This window comes from Myotis nattereri (assembly GCF_964212035.1).
Source record: "Myotis nattereri genome assembly, chromosome: X".
In the NCBI taxonomy this organism is placed as follows: Eukaryota; Metazoa; Chordata; class Mammalia; order Chiroptera; family Vespertilionidae; genus Myotis; species Myotis nattereri.
In genome coordinates, this window is record NC_138078.1 from 135,436,835 (window position 1) to 135,455,659 (window position 18,825).

Below are 18,825 nucleotides of genomic sequence, written 5' to 3' on the forward strand. Positions count from 1 at the left end.
TGACACACACTGGCCACCAGGGGACAGATGCTCAATGCAGGAGCTACCGTCTGGTGGTCAGGGTGCTCTCACATGGGGGAACTCTGCTCATCCACTAGCCAGGCTGATGGCTGCCAGTAGAGCAGCAGTGGTGGTGGGAGCCTCTCCTGCCTCCTCAGCAGCACTAAGGATGTCTGACTGCAGCTTAGGTCTGCTCCCCACTGGCAAATGGACATCCCCCAAGGGCTGCCGGGCTGCCAGAGGGATGTCTGATTGCCATCTTAGGCCCAATCCTGCGGGGAGCAGGCCTAAGCCAGCAAGTGGTCACCCTCGAGGGGTCCCAGACTGTGAGAGGGCACAGGCCGGGCTGAGGGACCCCCTACCCCCGAGTGCACAAATTTTTGTGAACTGGGCCTCTAGTGTTAACATATAAACATTCAAACCTGTAAAAAAATTTTGTGAGTTTATTTGAGCCAATCTATCAACAATTGCTGGGAAGCAGAATCTCAACATATTGGGATAATGCTCCGGATAATGGTGGGTTACATCTATATTTATACATTGCAATCAAAGGAAGGGATGTAGGTGGGTTACATGTAATCCATTGGTGATAGACCAGAGAGGTGGGAGAAAGCAAAGTGGGGAAACTCCTGGGATTGGATAAAAAGCAAAATGATAGACAAATACTTAGATGGGTGCAGGAACAATTAACATGACAACAATGAAGGAATTTGTGATATCTGTCCTGGTACCCAGGCACATTAGGTTGTGCCCCAAGGGGTCCAGAAAAAGGGAAGTTACAAGTTACCCAGTCATTTCAAGGGTATGTTATTATAGATGCAAAAAGACAGATAAGCTCAGTTAAGGTAAAGGTTGACCTTGTCAGTGAAGATACCAGCCTAGGAGCTAACTACCCACCATAACTGCTTTTAGTTAAAGTTTAATTTCAGACCGTCCTTCATGGTTACTTTAGGTCTCTGAGTTTGCAAGACCACCATGCAGGCCTTCCCTGAGCTTGTCAGGTTAGTATGTGGCCCCTTTCATCCACAATAAGAAGCTCACTCCCACCAGCATCTGGTGGGGACAAGGAGTGCTCCCCACTAATAACAGTAACAGGTCCTTAAATATATTGACTAATACAGGAAAAAGGACAGATGATGATGACAGAACTCCACATATGCATTATTAACACCCAAGTAACCAAAGGTGACCTGAGGTTTTCCTTTTTGGAGATGGGTGGCAGGGAGGGGTGAAGGGGGTACCAGTTGATGGTTTAAAAGATGTGGAAATCTTAATTTTGTGGGGCACCCAGTTGATTCTTAAAAAATATGGATTGACCATGTAAATAGTGAATTAATCAAATGTCATTGTTGAATAACTTTTGCAATAATGAAGATTGTATTTTCCAAACCATAAGCTGGGAAACATAACTGAAACTGGGATTGCCTGTAAAATTCAGGATGTGTGATATATCTAGTGTTCTGTTTCCAGTCTCTCTATTTGTACTATATAGAGGTAAAAGAAAACATTTGCGATATAGTTCCAATGAAGGTTTGTGATGCATCTCATTTTATGTTAAGGGACAATTGGCATTTTGAATTGCATTCCTAGGGCTGAAACCACATGTGCATAATATAGATAAATATCTTACTTATCATTCACTATGCATCTTTGGGAGGTTCGTTATTATACATAATTATACATATGCCTTTAAAGAGCTGTGGCTTCTACTTACAGTGACCACATTTCCCAAATCTCAAACTGAGAGGCATCATCAGATATGTGGTCTGGCATGGAGATTGGATTTTTTAAAATCTGGACTCTCCTGGAAAAGCTCAAATTTTCTTTGGTGGCGTCTGTGCCCAATATGCAGTATTAAACTAAGTATTAGGAGACCTTAAGCTGGGCTAAAGTCTATAAGATCCTAAAGCAGGGCAGAATGGACCAGTTCTTCAGAGGAAAAAGTTCAGAAGAAGGTTATGACTGGACCTCAGAACCATTTGGTTGTGTATCTTTTGCAGCTGGTAAGAGTAAGGGGTCATATAACTACGGGAAGTTTTAGGAACAAGAAAACAACAACAAGGTGTCCATTTGGCAGGAGGAAGGAGGGAGAGAAGAGAAAAAGAAACTAGTATTCCCAAGGGCATTCAATATCCTTATAGGATCCTCACTTAGACTTGGAGCTGAAGCCCCAGTCTCAATGTGTGTTGGCAAAATGTTGTTGCTGATTTGTGTCTCAACACACTCAGATGTTGAAATCCTAACTTGCAGTACCTCAGAATATGACTTTATTTGGAAATAGAGTCTTTACAGAGGTAATTAAATTAAAATGAGCCCTCATTAAAGTGGGCCCTGATCCAATATAATTGAATTTCTTATAAGAAGGGTAGGTTAGGACACAAAGATACCATGAGGGAAGAGCATTTGAGGATACAGGGAGAAGGTGGCCATCTACAAGCTAAGGAGAGAGACCTCAGAAGGAACTAACCCTACCAACTACTTGACTTCAGATTTATGTCTTCTGTCTGTGCTAGCCTTAGCAAACTAATGCATAAGCATAGTGTTGATATGATGTGGGGGCTACAGTGGAAAGGAAGTCATGCGGGCCTGGGAGAGAATAAGCCTTCTGGGAATGTTTTATTCATCTGCTGCTTGGAGCAAGCTTCAAGGAGAAACTTATTTGAAAATTTGACACTCCCTGAAGCTTTAAAGGCTATGGGTTTTCTACCCCTGTCTGACTTCTGCCATAGTGATTTGAGCATCCTGTACATCCAGTATGAAGCTAGACCAGCGTTTAATTGAAAGCAGCTTACAAAGACCCTGAGAAGGCTTGTATGGGTATTACTAATGAAAGAGCACTAGTACCGTTAAGAGTGGTATAGATCATAAAATAGTATTATCTTCAACTGATACCCCAATATCAGTGTAAATTTGATCATGTATAAGGACAATATGCAGTTGTAGTTAGCTTGTTTTCATATGTTCCTAGCATACCTTCCTTTTTCCATATGACATGGGACTCAAGTTAACCAAAATAAAACCCCATCGTTTGTTACCTAACTAGGCATATTGAGAAGTTTGGACTTGTCAGCCTCAGAACACAAAGGCTGAGAAAGAAATGATCTGGCTATGCTGATGAGGAGGAAGGAAACAAGGATAGCTCCTGAAATCCTTCTCTCTCCATCCTATGCACATCCTCTGTACCAGGACTCTTTCAGCTGATGTACAGTGCCGGGAGCTGGTCCCATGCTTGCTGTTTCAAAGGACCTGGCATATATGGCATACTGTTCTTAAAATGTTTGCTCACCTTCTTGGCACTATGTGTTTTAACCAAGGTCTCTGAGAAAGGTTGTTTCCCCAGGTAGGGATTTTCCCCTGAAGTTAGGGAGGGAATAAAACCTCTTAACTAAGTGCCAGGTGGGTAATTAATCACTTTAACTATGAACAATCATGCTTAAGCTACATAATCTTTACTCCCTGGAATGGAGATAAGAAACGCCCTAACCTTTGTAATAGAGATTGATAGGATTGAATCAACTGGTATAAATACAGATGTAACAAGACAGCAAGAGACAGAGAGAGAGACAGAAATTGGCACAGAACCTACACAGAACGTTCTCTAGAGACAGAAGAACTTCACTGGAGAGAACATGGCAAAAGATCCTGGACTGAAACTGGCCTCAGAACCTAGAGACAGAACCTAGCGAGAGAACATGGCAAAAGATCCTGGACTGAACCTGACTACAGAAATTGGCAAGAGAACCTGACTAGAACCTGGTGACTGAACCTGGCTGGAGAACCTGGACAGAACCTGGCTGGAGAACATAGCGAGGGAACATGGCTACAGAACCTGGCTGGAGAACCTGGAGAACCTAGCAAGAGAACATGGACACAGAACCTGGCTAGAGATCCTAACCAGAACTTCGCTGGAGATCCTAAGCAGAACCTCTCTGGAGATCGAGACCAGAACTTGGCTGGAGATCCTGGCTAGGCTGCTGATCAACTGAACGCTGTCTCTGTGTCCTTCCTTCTTCGCCGACTCCGTCTACGCCTTTGGGGATCCCTGGACCTGCTGGGGTTGGACCCTGGCAGTACAGACTTTGTGTCATTTCCTCTTCACATCCAGTACTAGTATATGAGGTAGGTCCTATCATTACCTACCCTTTTTTTTTGGAGAGAAAAACAGAATCTTAGAGAGTGAAAGTGATTTACCTAATGTCATAGAGCTAGTAAGTGGTAGGGTCAGGGGGGATAAGTCAGGTATGCATGACGTTTGCTCCAAATGACCATACATGACATCTCCCCCTTAAAAGACATAAATAGGTCATCTTACTCAATAAATCCTGGGATGCTAATAGTAAAATGAAAAAAAAAAATCCGTCCTGGCATGCCTTGTACATATCCTGAAACTGAAATGAGGCACTTGAGAACAAATTGAAGGTGGTCATCTTTGTGTCATGTGGAATAAAAATGCTATTTGATTTTTTAACCTCAACCTGTTGAGCCTGAAAAGATCAGCTTGAAAAGGGTCTAGATCAGTTCTCTGGACACATAGACATACTTAGATTAGGAATGGGGATTCTTCTATTTTCCAAGAAAAACTAACAGAAATGTTCCCAACCTGACAGAATACCCTTATATACTCCCCTTAGGACTTGCAGGCAGCCAAAACCACAAGTGCTTTGACCTTGCACTGGGATTCTATTGAGTCAATCATTTCTGGGTTTTAGACTGGTAATTTAACCTCATCTTCACAACCAAAATCTGTCAATACTCAAGCCCTTTATATAAAATGGTATACAGTCAACCGTCTGCATCTGTGGATTCACCCAACCACATATTGAATATAGTTTTTGATCTGCAGTTGGGTGAATCTGTGTATAAGAAACCCAAGGATATGAAGGGCCAAGCCTGAATTTATTGAAAGAAAATCTGTGTATAAAAAGACCTGCATGGTTCAAACCCTTATTGTTCAAGGGTCAACTTAACTTCATAAGTGAAGTTGGCATAGAAAGTTATTCAAATAAATTACTGCAGTTTGATATGGCAGACTATTTAAAAATATGTAACACCAAGTGAAGGAAATCTAACCTAACAAAAGGTGATGATAAAATGTGGCTGTTTATTAGCTTAGATCATGTCATGAGTCATAGTCTCATACTGGGCAATTAGAGAAGTTAAGGATATTCGAGTAAACCCTAATTTCTAGGGCCCACCTCAAGAAGAGCAGTGACCACGCTTGCCCACAACTCATCACTTGAAATATATGAGCTGGCTGAGTCACCAGAGTGACCTATTTCTTATGTAAAATCTCAGAACATAAGAAATCAGTCATCCTGTACCACTAAGATAACTCAAAAATCCAGAAGCATCCACAAAAAGGATACACATGTACAATAAATCTGTGACTTGGGCCCAGTCCCACACTAAAATGCACCACTCTCTCCTATTCTACTTACTGTTGCAAGCTACTCTTTGCTTGAATGATCAGATACATTGCGGGTAGAAATCCCAAGCACAGCAACAGAGCCCAATCAGAAGCAGCAGTCAAATGTTCTTAACTAACAGAGGAAAGGCCTGAGTAATGATAGTTAGGCTCAGAAGCCAAATCAGAGGTAGGTTCAGTTGTAGCAGATATGTCTGGGGAGGGTCGGTGGAATGGCAAGGAAGGGCAGGCAGAGCCTGGCTTTTAGATTTTTGCACCAGACCTATGGAAATCTTGTGCTTCTTAGCAGTCTAGCTGAATGTACTCAGCTAGCTAGGAGAAAACCACTAGCCAAGGAGGCCTGATTTTCCTCAGCAATAATAATTGCCATTGAGCCGATAGCTTATCATATGTCAAATACTATCCTAAGTATAAGTAATTTAATTTAATTTTATTAAGGGATAAACAGCAACCCCATGTGGCAGGCACAATTATTATGCCCAATTTTACATTTGGGTAAACTGAGGATCAGGAAGGTTATGCAACTTATGAGGTTAGACGAGAACAATTTTAAAGTAGCAGGATTAGAATTCAAATCTTGGTATTTGTGAATACTGAGTCCAAGTCTTTGCCCACTAGGCCAGGGGATAGAAAACATTTCTGTTAAAGGACAGACAATACATATTTTCAGACTTCCAATCCACATAATCTCTGTCACAACTACTCAACATAGCCTATATAGGGCAAAAGCAGCCACAGACAATGCATAACTGAGTAAGTATGCCTGCATTCCACTAAAACTTTATTTCAATTTTGTATCCTTCTACATTGCCAATTTCATTTATTAAATCTAGTAGTTTTTTGATGAAGTCTTTAGGGTTTTCTGTGTAGACTATCATGTCATTTGTGCATAATGAGAGTTTTACTTCCTCCTTTCCAATTTGGATGCCATTTATTTTTTTCTTCTTGTCTGATAGCTAAGGTTAGGACTTCCAGTACTCTGTTGAACATGAGTGGTGAAAGTGGGCATCCCTATCTTGTTTCTGTTCTTAGGGGAAATGGTTTTAGTTTTTGCCCATTGCATATGATGTTGGCTGTAGGTTTGTCATATAAGGATTTTATTATGTTGAGGTATAATCCCTCTATTCCCACTTTGCTGAGGGTTTTTATAAAGAAAAGGTATTGGGCCCTGGTAGGTTTGGCTCAATGGATTGAGCGTCGGCCTTCGGACTGAAGGGTCCCAGGTTTGATTCCGGTCAAGGGCATGTACCTTGGTTGCAGGCACATCCACAGTGGGGGGTATGCAAGAGGCAGCTGATTGATGTTTCTCTCTCATCGATATTTCTAACTCTATGTCCCTCTTCCCTACTCTCTGTAAAAAATCAATAAAATATATTTTTTAAAAGAGAAAAGGTGTTGGATTTTGTCAGATACTTTTTCTGCATCAATTCATATGATCATGTGATTTTTGTCTTGCAATCTGTTTATGTGATGGATCACAGTTATTGATTTATGAATGCTGTACCAGCCTTTCATCACTAGAATAAATCCCACATGGTCATGGTGTATGATGTTTTTAATGTAATGCTGGATATGATTTGCTAGAATTGTGTGGAGGATTTTGGTATCTATGTTCATCAGGGATATTGATCTATAATTCTCTTTCTTTGTGGTGTCTTTATCTGATTTTGGAATTAGGGTAATACTGGCCTCATAGATATAGCTTGGAAGTGTTTGTTCCTTTTTTATTTTTTGGAATAGTTTGAAAAGGTGTTAGTTCATCTTTGAATGTTTGGTAAAACTCCCCCGTGAAGATGTCCAGACAAGGCTTTTATTTGATGGAAGTTTTTATTTATTTACTAGAGGCCCAGTGCACAAAAATTTGTGTACTCAGGGGCGTCCCTCAGCTGGGCCTGTGCCCTCTCGCAGTATGGAACCCCTCAGGAGATGACCACCTGCTGTCTTAGGCCCGCTCCCCTGGGGATTGGGCCTAAGTTGGCAGTCAGACAGCCCTCTGGCAGCCAAGGAGCCCTCAGGGGATGTCCACTTCCCAGTGGGGAGCAGGCCTAAGCTGCAGTTGGACATGCCGCTGAGGAGGTGGGAGAGGCTCCCACCACCACTGTACTGGCAGCCATCAGCCTGGCTTGTGGCTGAGCAGAGCTCCCCCTGTGGGAGCTCACTGACCACCAGGGGGAAGCTCCTGCATTGAGCATCTGCCCCGTGGTGGTCAGTGTGTGTCATAGTGACCAGTCATTCCAAGTCGTTCTGCTGTTAGGGTCAATTTGCATATTACCCTTTTATTATATAGGAGTGCCTGGTCAGCCTGGGTGAGGGGCTGGTGGCTGTTTGCAGGCTGGCCATAGCCCCTTCAGGGTGGGGGTCCCCCCTGGGGTGCCTGGCCAGCCTGGGTGAAGGGCTGATGGCTGTTTGCAAGCTGGCCACAGCCCCTTCAGGTTGGGGGTCCCCCCTGGGGTGCCTGGCCATCCTGGGTGAGTGGCTGATGGCTGTTTGCAGGCTGGCCACAGCCCCTTCAGGGTGTTGATCCCTGCTGGGGTGCCTCGCCAGCCTGGGTGAGGGGCTGATGGCTGTTTGAAGGCTGGCCATAGCCCCTTCAGTGTAGGGGTCCCCACTGGGGTGCCTGGCCAGCCTGGGTGAGGGGCTGAAGACTGTTTGCAGGTTGGCCACAGTCCCTTCAGGATGGGGGGTTCTTCTGGGGTGCCTGGCCAGTCTGGGTGAGGGGCTGAGGGCCATTTTCAGGCTGGCTAAGACCCCCTGCAGGGACCCTCACTTCATGAGGGTGTGGTCAGCCTGGGTGAGGGGCTGATGGCTGTTTGCAGTCTGGCCACAACCCCAAGCCACCCAAGCTCCCAGTGGAGGCTGACTGGAAGCAGGTATCTGGGATTTATTTGTCTTCTATAATTGAAACTTTGTTGCCATGAGTGGAGGCCACAGCAGGCTCAGGGCAGGCGGGAAGCTTGGCTTCCTTCATCGCCCGGGCAACCAAGCCTCCTGCTTGCTCCAGCTTTGTGGCTGCTGGCCGCCATCTTGGTTGGGTTAATTTGCATATAATCACTCTGATTGGATGGTGGGCGTGGCTTAGGGTGTAGCAAAGCTATGGTCAATTAGCATCTTTGTCTTTCATTAGTGTAGATTTATTTATGTATGTTTGTATATATGTATGTATTTATTACTGCTTCAATTTCATCAGTAATTATCAGCCTATTCAGGTTTTCTGATTCATCCTGATTGAGTTTTGGAAGCTTGTATTTTTCTAGGAATATGTCCATTTCATCCAGGCTATCCAATTTGTTGGAATATAGTCATTCATAGTATTTTTTTAAACTATCTTTGTATTCCTGTGAGGTCAGTTGTTACTTCAACTCTTTTGTTTCTGATTTTGTTTGTTTGGGTACTCTTTGTTTCTTAATGAGTCTGGTTAGAGGTTCATCAACCTTCTTTAGCTTTCCAAAGGACCAACTCTGGTTTCATTGATCTTTTGTACTGTGTGTGTGTGTGTGTGTGTGTGTATGTCATTTATTTGTGCTCTAATCTTTATCATTTCATTCCTTCTACTTATGCTGAGATTTTCTTGTTGTTCTCTTTTTAATTCTTTAAGTTGTAGGGTTAGATAATTTATGACCATTTTTTTTCTTCTTTTTTGATGTAGGCCTCTAGAGCTATGAACTTCTCTCTCAGGACAGCTTTCACTGTGTCCCATAGCTTTTGGGTTGTTGTGCATTCAATTTCATTTGTTTTCAGGATTTTTTTTATTTCTTCTTTGGTTACCCATTCATTGTTTAATAGCATGCTATTTAGCCTACAGGTATTTGAATGTTTTTGAGTGTTTTTATTGTAGTTTATTTCTAATTTCATGTTGTGATCTGAGAAGATGTTTGATATACTTTCAATCTTCTTAAATTTGTCATGAAATGTGGTCTATCATTGAAAATGTCCCATGTGCACTTAATAAGACTGTATATTCTGTAGTTTTGGGGTAAAATGTTCTGAAAATGTCAATTAATTCCGTCTGATCTTGTGTGTCATTTAGGATTGCTGTTTTTTTTTGTTTTTTTTTTGTCCAGATATGTCCAGTGATGTCAATGGGGTATTAAAGTCCTCTACTTGATTGTGTTGCTGTCAATCTCCCCATAAAATACTCCAGAATTTTTAAAAATATATTTTGATGCTCCTGTATTTAGTGTATATACATTTACCAAAATTATATCCTCTTGTTGTATCAATCCCTTTAGTATTATGAAGAGGACTTCATTCTCTCTTGGTCTTAACTTTGAAGTCTACTTTGTTAGATATGAGTAATGCAACCTGAGCATTTTTTTTCATTTACATTTGCCTGGAAAAAACTTTTTTTAATTTTTATGCACAAATAATGAACTCTCAGAAAGAGAAACTAAAAAATCAATCCCAATTACAATTGCAAAAAAATTAAGATACTTAGGAATAAACTTAAAACTACAGGATGTTGAAAAAAGAGATAGAGGAAGATATAAACAAGTGGAAGAATATACCGTATTTGTGAATTGGTAGAATCAACATTATTAAAATGTCCATACTACCCAAAGCAACCTAGAGATTCAATACAATCAAAATTAAAATACCAATGGCATATTTCACAGATCTAGAACAAACACACCAAAAATTTATATGGAACCAAAAAGACCCTGAATAACTACAGCAATCTTGATAAAGAAGAACAAAGTTGGAGGAATCAATATACCAGATATAAAGCTATACTACAAAGCCACTGTACTCAGAACAGCCTGGTACTGGCACAAGAATAAGCATATAGATCAATGGTGCAGAACAGAGAACCCAGAAATCGATCTAAGCCACTATGCTCAATAAATATTTGACAAAGGCGGCAAGAGCATACAATGGAGTAAAGGCAGTCTCTTCAATAAGTGGTCTTGGGAAAATTAAACACATACTTGCAAAAAAATGAAACTAGACCACCAACTTACACCACACACAAGAGTAAAGTCAAAATGTATTAAAGAGTTAAATGCACTAGTAAGTCATGAAACCATAGAAATATTAGAAGAAACCATAGGCAGTAAAATCTCAGACATCTCTCATGGCAATATGTTTACTGATATATCTCCTAGGACAAAGGAAATGAAGGAGAAAATAAACAAATTGGAATACATAAAAATAAAAAACTTCTGCACAGCAAAATAAACCATCGACAAAATGATAACAGAACCCACTGTATGGGATTAAATGTTTGCCAATGATAGATCCAATAGGGGGTTAATTTACAAAATATATAAGGAACTCACACAACTTAACAAAAGGAAGACAATTCAATTAAAAATGAACAAAGGACCTAAATAGACACTTTTCCAAACTGGACATACTGAAAGTCAAGAGGCATATGAAAAAATTTTCAAAGTCAGTAATCCTTTGAGAGATGCAAACCAAAATGACAATGACGTATCACCTCACACCTGTCAGAATGGCTATCATCAACAAATCAACAAATGACAAGTGTGGGCACGGTTGTGGAGAAAAGGGAACCCTAGTACACTGCTGGTGTGAATGCAGATTGGTGCAGCCATTATGGAAAACAGTATGGAGTTTCCTCAAAAAATTAAAAATGAAACTTCCATTTGACTCATAACCCCACTTCTAGGAATGTATCCTAAGAATCAGAAACACTAATCAGAAAGGATATATGCACCCCTATGTTTATAGAAGTACAATTTACAATAGCTATGATTTGGAAACAGCCCAAGTGCCCATCAGCAGATGAGTTTATAATAAAGCTGTGGTACATTTACACAATGTAACACTATGCAGCTCTAAAAAAGAAGAGCTCTTACCATTTGCAACAGCATGAATGAACCTGGAGAATATTATGCTAAGTGAAATAAGCCAGTCAGAGAAAGGTAAGTATCACATGAACTCACTCATACATGCAATATAATGAACAAAATAAACTGTTGAGGAAAACATAATAAGAGACATAGAAGCATAGAATAGACTGTCAAACCTCAGATGGGAGGCAGGGGAGGGTGGTTGTGTGGGAAAATACCAACCAAAGAACTTATATGCATAATCCATGTACACAGACAATAAAGTAGTGAATATCTGGTGTAGGAGGGTGGAGAGGGAAGATAGAGGATTTTAATGAGAGTAAAAAGGGGACATATGTAATATTTTCAACAATAAAGAGTTTTTAATTTAAAAAAAAATTCAAAATACAGAGAGTGGGCCAAATTTGGTGGTAGTTGCCCACCCTTAACTAGGCTGTAACACTTCTCTAGTTGTCTTTAACATGTTGCTCTGGTGTTAAAATTAAGTGCACTAGAATTGGAGTTGGTGAGCTCTTGGAAAGAAAGATAATGAACTAAATTGCTTGGGCCCAGTAGTGCCACTAAATTTCTGTGAGAATTTGATCAAATTTTGTAATGCCTTTATGCCTTAGTTTCCTTATTTACAAATAAAAATGAGAATCACTGTACTACTTATCTCTATGCAATATTTGTTTTCAGGAAGATGGGGAAAACATAGATGGCCTGCACATTGAAAAATGAAATTACAATTCAAATCTTAGGTGCTTAGTTTTCCTTATATGAGGCAATCGCCATCCAGAGACATAATTTCCCTATAGATCACATCCTAGGCCCAGACTCTGCTGTCTTTAGAAGGATCAGCAGGTGAGTTCATGGCACTGGCATATGCTTATGAAAGTTGATTCTTATGGCAATAAACAGAATCAGATTCAGCTCCCAAGCTGTGCAAAGAACAATGGGAGGCAGGAAAACCAGGAAGTGAAAATCAGACAAGATAGAAAATTGTGAGGAAAGTTGGTTAAGGTCAGTTTGAGTGGCTAATACCCATCCTATATAATAAAAAGGTAATATGCAAATTGACCCTAATGGCCAAACAGCTGGGAACAACCAGTTGCTATGTTGTGCTCTGACCACCAGGGGGCAGACGCTCAACACAGGAGCTGCCCCTTGGTGGTCAGTGTGCTTCCACAGGGGGAGCGCCACTCAGCCAGAAGCCGGCTCATGACTAAGCCATTAGTTGGACATCCCCTGAGGGCTCCCGGGCTGTCAGAGGGGTATCTGACTACCAGATTAGGCCCTATCGCCCAGGGAACAGGCCTAAACCAGCAGGTGGACATCCCCTGAGAGCTCCTGGACTGTGAGAGGGCACAGGCCAGGCTGAGGGATGCCCTGAGTGCATGAATTTTCATATACCAGGCCTCTAGTACCAGAATAAACTGCTAATGGTGATAATATTCCATCTCTCTCAGCAACAGGGATTGTTTTAATCAGGTGAGAGAGAGTTATTCCTTTGTTGAAACATGCATTTGTGACACCATTAAGTAATCAAATAATATGCTCCTTCCTGACAAGGAACTCCTCAGTACCATATGCCATAAGAAAGCATTTCCTTTTGCCTTGCTCTCATATGTGGGCTCAGGGAGGAAGCTCTCCAACTAGTCCCAGAAAGCTCATCCCTAGAAAGAGGCTCCACAGAAGGGCCCAGAGGACCAGAATTCTTGAGCTCTAATTGCTTGAGAGATGAGTTTGTCCAACTCTTCATGCTTCTAGTAGGGAAACTGAGATCTGAGAGGTGCCTAGCTGAAGGCCCTCAGATATAAATAGCAGTGCCTGCATTAGAAACTAGGTCTCCTGAATCTCCTGTCCTATGAGTTGTTCCATATTTGGGATCTGAAATGTCTACTTCAATACACTCCTTTGCATTACAGCAATTGTCATTGACACACCATGATATTGGCAAGTGAATCTGAGGCAAGAATTTCCTTACATATTATTTATTTTGCAAATCTTCAGGTGACAGGAAACTGTTGGGCCCCTTTCCTTCCAAAAATAAAAATAAAGAAAAAAGTCCTCTGTACTCCCATGAACTAATTTAAACAAATAGGTTGTTTAACACTATCTTGTGCTTTTGTCTTTGTTCCAATTATTATTTTTTCTGGTCACATTGACAATAGCTGAAACTGCTTTTCAGTATGTTTTAAGAGGACATGTGGTAACTATTGTGAGATAACTTTTTAAAAGCTTTTCTGTATTAATAATTGTTAGACCCAAATATTGCATAATACCTTTTAACTAATACTTAATAAATTAATCCATGAAGTTACCAAACAATAAGGTATTTTTCTCCAGCTTTTCTAGTCTATGAAGAACTCAAACAACAAAATCTCTTAGTACCTGGACATGACAGGCTAGGTTAGCCTTTCTCCTAATTAGCTTATAGACATCTGTTCCTATTTGTACAGACTTTTGTATTTTTCTAATATTTCTAGGTATAGTATTTCCTCAGTATTGCAAGGTGTTCATTTGTATCCTATGCCATGTACACTTGAGGAAATGTGAGGGCAAGAAGAGATTAAATATATTGCTTAAAAATGGGATTTGGAGTCAGTGTGGAGTTCAAGCCTCAGCTCCTCTATTTCCCTAATTGTATGACAGTGGGAGAACTCTTTGAACTCTGTCCTCATTGATACAGTGGGGAAAATAATGGTAACTACCTTCTGGATTGAGTTGCAGGTGAAATGAGATAATGAAGGCAGTGTTTAGCCGAGGTTTGCTCACTAGTGTTAGCCGTTATTTTTTGGGGGGAGACTTGGAAGTGTATATAACTTGTTTTCTATGATACAGAAAGAAACACAATATTTATTTATTTATTTATTTTGAAGCTGTGAATAATGTTAGATAAAAATACAGAAATGCCCAATGTTAGTGCTGACACACAAACTCTCTAAGTTAAGCCTACTTAAAGTGAATTTCTCCATCCAAAATTTCATGCTGTGAGAGATATTTTTTCTCTTTCTCAGTCAAATGCCTTCCCATTTTCAATGTAACTGGCATGTTTTATTATTTCTACATTATTTCCAACTGAAACATCTCTCCTCCAGAGCATGTAGTGTCATTTTAGCTACTAAACACAAACATTTTTTTCCCATATTTTGTCAATTAAGTGTGTCTAGAATTTAATACTTGCAGTCTTGTGTGGTTCACTGAACTACTTAGGGGAAATGGAAATAATGAGAGGGAACAAAATAAGAGATTCTCTTTTTAGTAGAGATGAACTAGGAGTAGAATTCTACCCTATTGGTTTCATTGGTGAATATTAAATATAATTATGATGTTTTAATGAACAGACTGATAACTTTAGTAAGCATTCAAAGAAACAATATTTAAACATTTAATATCTAGAACTTAAACTTTTACACAGATGCTTGCCAATTCTCTCACAACAAACAACACTTATCTTAGGAAGCAGATGGTTCAGCATGCTTGTAGAAGGTAAAGTTGCTTATTGCCAAAAATTAGGTAGCTCAGAAGCAAACTCATTTGTTTTAGTGAGATTGATGTGGTAACATGGACAGTTCATAGAGATCCTTCTTTTTGTTATAAGCTATTATGTCTGAATTGTGTTACCCCTAAATTCACATGTTGAAGGCCTAATTCTCAGTACCACAGAATGTGACTACATTAGGAGACATGGTCTTTAAGAAGTGATTGGGTTAATATGAGGTCATTAGAATGAGCTCCAGCTAGTATGGCTGGTGTCATTATGAAAAGGGATTAAAACACAGACATAAATAGAAGTATGACCATATGAAGACACATGAAGAAAACAGCCATCTACTAGCCAAGGGAAAGAGGCCTCAGAGGGAACTAAACCCATAAATACCTTGATGTTGGATTTCCAATCTCCAGACCTATGAAGAAATGCATTTCTGTTATTTCATCCATCCAGTCTGTGATACTTTGTTATGGAAGCTCCATGAAACGAATGGATAAACCGAATCTTGATGCCTTGATTACTTCAGCTGAGGTAGATAATATTATCAGGTTCATATTTGCATATTTTTTTCTATCATAGTGACTCAATGAATAAGTATCAAAGTTGTCACAAGACCCATCTAGCCCTGACTGCATAGGTGCCCCCTGGATAACAGAAGAACTGGGATTTTCTGATAGAGGTCAGGCATGGAGCACCAGAGAATGGACAGGAGATCAGAAACCTAGGTGTACAAGGCACAGGCTAAGGGAGAAGGAAAGTGTCAGGAGTCAGGGCAGGCTGAAGGGCTATAATCCAGGCAGATAAATAAGCTAGGCTGAGCTGAAAGTGTCAATGATCAAAAGGCCATGACACAAATTTAATTCAGATGATAGGGTCTGCTTTTGCCAGAGGTCTCCTGTATTCTCTCTGTGGTTGTAGGTACTAATAATGGGCAGTGATGAGATGGAAGAAATAGCATGGCACAGTGAAAAGAGATTTGGGCCATTAGTCAAGATGTCTGGTCACACACTCCTGTGTTCAAATTATTCTGTCAGTTCAATATTTTAGAATGTATTAGGTATGTATTTATAACGAGCAGATACTAAACAAAGTGCTAGGGACACAAAAGAACTCAGAGGAAGGGAGAGGAACATAAAGAGAGAAATTGCAGCAGGAGTAAGAACTTCCATTTAAGCTTAGTCAAAACAACTCCCCGGATGAAAACTTAAAATCCTTGGTAGTACAAATTTTCCAGAAGCATGGGAGAAATAACAGGCTCACAGAGTACTACCAGGTAATAGTTTAAGGGAAATGAGCACTGAGGTGTTTTGCTAATCCAGGCAAATTTGGATTTCCATTGTGATAGCTTCACAGGATGAAGGGGCAGAAGCAAAAACCCAAGGTCTTCCCAAGGGAGAGAGGCTAATAAAAGACTCTTCCCCATATTAAAATCCTTTGGACCCCAAAGGATTGTACTCTGATGGAAGGTAGGAACCAAATATACTCCTCTCCAGGGTTAACAAAAGCAGTGGAACTAAAGGAAATGAAGAAAAATTTTCACAAAGAATTGTGGCCATAGACCTGTCCTCACATGAGATTGTAGCCTGGGTTTACATGGCCTGGGTTGTAAAAGAAATATCAAGCTATGAAGCAGACCAAAGGTGATCTTAAACTGGCAATTCTCCAAAGCACCTGGTAGAACTGATCACAAATCCTCCTGGAAGAAACTACCTTCATCTTCAGCCTAAAAATTACCCACAAATAATTCTTCCACAACACTGAGGCATGCATTTTATCTTAGTTTACAGAAATATAGATTTTGGATGTTAACCCCTTGTCAGAGCTGTTGTTTGTAAATACTAGTATATTCTCTAATTCAGTTGGTTGCCTTTTTGTTTTGTTGTCAGTTTCCTTTGCTGTGCAGAAGCTTTTTAGTTTGATTTAGTCCCATTCATTTATTTTTGCCTTTACTTCCCTTACCTTTGGGGTCAAATTCATAAAATGTTCTCTAATTCCAAGGTCCGTAAATGTAGTAAATATGTTTTCTTCTATGAAATTCATTGTTTCAGGTCTTATATTTAGGTCTTTGGTCCATTTTGAGTTAGTTTTATATATGGAGATAAATAGTAGTCTAGTTTCATTGTTTGGCTTTACAATTTTCCAGGCAAGGAGTTAAAATCCAAAAGTTATATGGACTCATAAAACACAACACCAAACAAACAATCCAATTAAAAAATGGGCAGAGAACAGGACAGACACTTTTCCCAAAAAGACATGCAAATAGCCAACAGATATATAAAAGGCTCCTCAACTTTACTAGCTATTAGGGAAATGCAAATCAAAATTATAGTCTGGTATGGCCATTATGGAAAACAGTATAAAGTTTCCTCAAAAAATTAAATATGGAACTTCAATTTGACACGGTGATCCCAATATGAGGAATATATCCTAAGAAACTCAAAATATCAATCAGAAAGAATGTATTCATCCCTATGTTTATAGCAGCACAATTTACAATAGCTAAGATCTTAAAAAGGCCCAAGTGTCTATCAGTGCCGGGAGCCGGTCCATCCTTGCTGTTTCAAGGGACTTGGCATATATGGCATACTGTTCTTAATATGTTTGCTCCCCTTAGCGCTATGTGTTTTAACCAAGGTCACCTCTCTGAGAAAGGTTGTTTCCCCAGGTAGGGATTTTCCCCTGAAGTTAGGGAGGGAATAAAACCTCTTAACTAAGTGCCAGGTGGGTAATTAATCACTTTAACTACGAACAATCATGCTTAAGCTACATAATCTTTACTCCCTGGAATGGAGATAAGAAACGCCCTAACCTTTGGAATAGAGATTGATAGGATTGGAATCAACTGGTATAAATACAGATGTAACAACACAGAACTTAGAAGACAGAACTTAGAAGACAGAACCTACACAGAACCTAGAGACAGAAGAACATCGCTGGAGAGAACATGGCAAAAGATCCTGGACTGAACCTGACTACAGAAATTGGCAAGAGAACCTGACTAGAACTTGGTGACTGAACCTGGCTGGAGAACCTGGAAAGAACCTGGCTGGAGAACCTAGCAAGGGAACATGGCCACAGAACCTGGCTGGAGAGCCTGGAGAACCTAGCAAGAGAACATGGACACAGAACCTGGCTGGAGAACCTGGAGAACCTAGCAAGAGAACATGGACACAGTACCTGGCTGGAGATCCTAACCAGAACTTCGCTGGAGATCCAGACCAGAACTTGGCTGGAGATCCTGGCTAGAGATCCTGGCTAGGCTGCTGATCAACTGAACGCTGTCTCCGTGTCCTTCCTTCTTCGCCGACTCCATCCACACCTTTGGGGATCCCTGGACCTGCTGGGGTTGGACCCCAGCATCTGGCGCCCGAACAGGGACCCCTAGGTAAGCCCCACTCTCGGGATGGATAGGACTCCACCGTAGGAAGAGGGTGGATAGTCTTCGCCGACTCCGTCCACACCTTTGGGAACTCCTGAAACAGGATTCCCCTAGGTAAGCCCCCCGCCCCATTGAGAACCCCACACTCAGGACAGATAGGACTCCACCAGGGTGCTACAGACCTCCCCCCCCCCCTAGAGGATAAGTAGGGTAAGAAGGTGGATAGTACAGAACTTAGATTGAGAAGACGTGCCATACTGAGTCCAAAGAAAAAAGACTCCGTATTGATCTTTTAACACATATGCTTGCTAGCAGAGGAATTAAGGTTACTCCCAGTCAGGCAGAACGTTTTATACAAGAAGTATGTCCATGCTTTTCTGAGGAAGGAAAGGTTAATGTAAAGGCATGGGAGGAGGTAGGCCCAAGGAGCCTTATCCTTAACCCCACTGCAGCCTTTCCACCCCGGGAAAGTGCAGGATTGGCAAGCTCTCCCTGGGGTGATAGATCAGGACTCAGGTAATAGCGGAAAGTGCCAATCCTACTCTTAAAATGGATACAAGAGAGCATTTGGGGTTTTTCTTTTTAATGCCTGCTTTTAAAAAATAAAAAAGGGGGAATTTGCTGGAAGCCGGTCCATCCTTGCTGTTTCAAGGGACTTGGCATATATGGCATACTGTTCTTAATATGTTTGCTCCCCTTAGCGCTATGTGTTTTAACCAAGGTCACCTCTCTG